The sequence below is a fragment of the Montipora capricornis genome, unplaced genomic scaffold, assembly GCF_036669925.1.
Source record: "Montipora capricornis isolate CH-2021 unplaced genomic scaffold, ASM3666992v2 scaffold_326, whole genome shotgun sequence".
Taxonomy (NCBI): Eukaryota; Metazoa; Cnidaria; class Anthozoa; order Scleractinia; family Acroporidae; genus Montipora; species Montipora capricornis.
Window position 1 is genome coordinate 22,501 of NW_027180064.1, and position 2,500 is coordinate 25,000.

At 37.6% G+C, this 2,500-nt stretch overlaps 1 long non-coding RNA gene across 1 annotated transcript in view; it reads right to left on the bottom strand.

Annotated features, from left to right (window-relative positions):
* The window catches only part of LOC138035228 (uncharacterized), a 1,871-nt gene extending 621 nt beyond the window's left edge, over nt 1-1,250 (bottom strand). Inside the window, exons 1-2 of the long non-coding RNA XR_011129472.1 lie at nt 939-1,250; nt 368-491 (exon numbers count right to left, since the gene is read on the bottom strand). This is a non-coding gene — a long non-coding RNA (uncharacterized lncRNA). The remainder of the gene's footprint in view (nt 1-367; nt 492-938) is intronic.
* Nucleotides 1,251-2,500: the final 1,250 nt, after the last annotated feature.

Sequence of the window (2,500 nt, forward strand, 5' to 3'; positions counted from 1 at the left end):
TCAAACAGAACATTTTTTGATACTGTAATACCCAAGATCCCTAGATTTATCTTCACCACCACTTGGTGAACAACATTCTCTAGTACGGATGATAAAGTGAGTTTCCTCAAACATTTTGATTTCTTCATATTAACATTCATGATGGTTTTACCTGAAAGTTAAGTCATAAGAAAATAATAATATATGGAGGTAAAGAGGTATAAGATGTATAAATTCGAAATGGTCTTAAATTTCATTGTGAAAATTTATGATCTTCCTGATTCCTTCTTGGATCAGCAAGCTTGGTAAAGGATTATTTGCAACTAGATCCATTTTATTATAACAAAGCTCTTGTGGTTTATTTTTTTTTGACCCATTGCAGACTCACCATGCACTTGGGAATCATTTCTTTCAAAGATTGGCTGGAATAAAACCAATAATGAAACAGATACTCTGAGACTTTCAGTCAAATGATCTGCAATAGGCATCTGGCACAGAGAGCTTTCAGAGATCTATTACAGAAAGATGTAAGATGGTGTTAGACATGTTCTGGGATGTTATCTTATTCTGAACACCAATGCAAGTCCTCTGTATTGTGCTATACAGCCAGAGTGGCGGGAAATTTGTGCACTGTTTCATTACAAAATAGTGTCTGTTTTTTTTTTCTTTTCAAGTTTCCCTACCTTTGTTTTTGAAATCCAGTGTAACGTGCTGGGAAATTATCTGTCACTTTTACTGCCATTATTTAAAAGTAGAAACTAATCACGAAGTGATAATCCTTCAATTGCTATAAACTTACACTCAGCAAAAAGGATGACTTACGTGTATGAAGCATAGCGGCTTTGTTGTGAACTGTGAGATGAAAAGTGAATGAAAAAGACGAATAATTTTTAGATTGGCTTTTGAGTTAGGTGAACCAAATAGAATACTACGTACTAAATGTCATAACGCATACGTACCCAACTTCTTTTTTTTTTCCACTGGCTTCTCCCGTTCCCATCGCTATCTTTGACCTTGCTTGTATTGTCTCTAGTAAATTTTCGATACCGTTTTGAGTTGTATGTTCAGTGTCCGGTCTTGCATACCTTCATTATCCCCTGGCTGAGACCTTTATCTTTCACAAAACATAATTTTTACCCGGCTGTACGTTTTCACAAAAGTAAGATGCTCCAAGTATATCGAAAGAATAAAAAACGACAAGTAGAACAAGCTACCGACGAACTTTTCGGAAGGTACATTTTCCCGCTCTTTTGTATATCCCATAAAAGGAGTTCTTGAATCAACCCTCTCCCCAGTGTCTTTCCTTCGGACCTTGTAGAGAGGTAAGGTTGGGCATTCCTTTGCTGAGGTCGACGGAATTTTGGCAATAGTGCTCATTGAATTTTGGAAAAGCGAAAATCGACAAGAATGTGAACTCAGGCTACGTTTTGCAACTGGTAGACGTTTTTCAAGCAATAGATTGAATGTGTACGTGTTCGTGATAGGGGATATGGGGGAAATGTCACCGAGGGGTTAAAGGAGGAAAGCGAACTTACACTCTACGACGGTCAGTGTTCCGTATTTGCCGAATCGTTTAATCTCCCAAAAGCGTTGCCTTGGTTTTGTGTCTTTCCTTTGGCAATGCAAGTATCAACAAAGTAGGAAAGCCTGTTAAGATTTGACTTCACATTTGACGATAGTCAAACTTGAAGTCAAAGATGCTATCGTATTTGTCCTCGCCTTTGTCAAGTAGCAAAGGAACGCACAAAGCTTCTTCAGATTTGACTTCACATTTAACGCGCGTCAAATGTGAAGTCAAAGTTGTTACGAATTTGACTTGACCTTTACCATGGTCAAAGGCATAAGCAAATTGGTAATGGGTTTGACCGTACGTTTGACGTGCGTCAAAGGTAAAGTCAAAACCGATTCCAGATTTGACATAAGCTTTGCCAAAGATCAAATGTGCAGCAAATCCAATTTTTCGTCCCGTGATAGAACGGACGTTATCGAAATTTTACTTCCGGGTCTGCCGTTTTCCTAGGTAATGAAGCTCAGAATGGTTCCCGTTGATAGGTAACGTAAGGTCAAAAGACAATTGAGGTTCCTTAAACGAAAAAAAAAAAAAAAGAAAAATCGACAAACAGACCTTTTTACGGTTTCTGACGCCATATTGGTTGGGGAGCAAACACGGCTTCAATAACAGTGAATGTATGAAAATTTTGGCGACTTCGAACCATTACAAATCCTTTAAGGTCCGACGATTGTGGATAGCGAGAGTGCCTCTCAAACAGCACTTCTATTGGGATTATTTTCGTGAAGTATGACGATCAGAATCAAGCTATAACGACCGTAAACGAAATTTGTAAATTTCATATAAACCCTTGTAAACAAAGTTATGCAAATTCCCGTGAAATTTGAAGCGACATGAGGAGATTTCTAATGTCCAATTTTCAGACGTTTTGCCTTGTGCAATGATCCAATTTTCCGTTGAGTCAATGATATTAATAAAGTGACTAAAAACATTTTAATATTTTTGAAATCT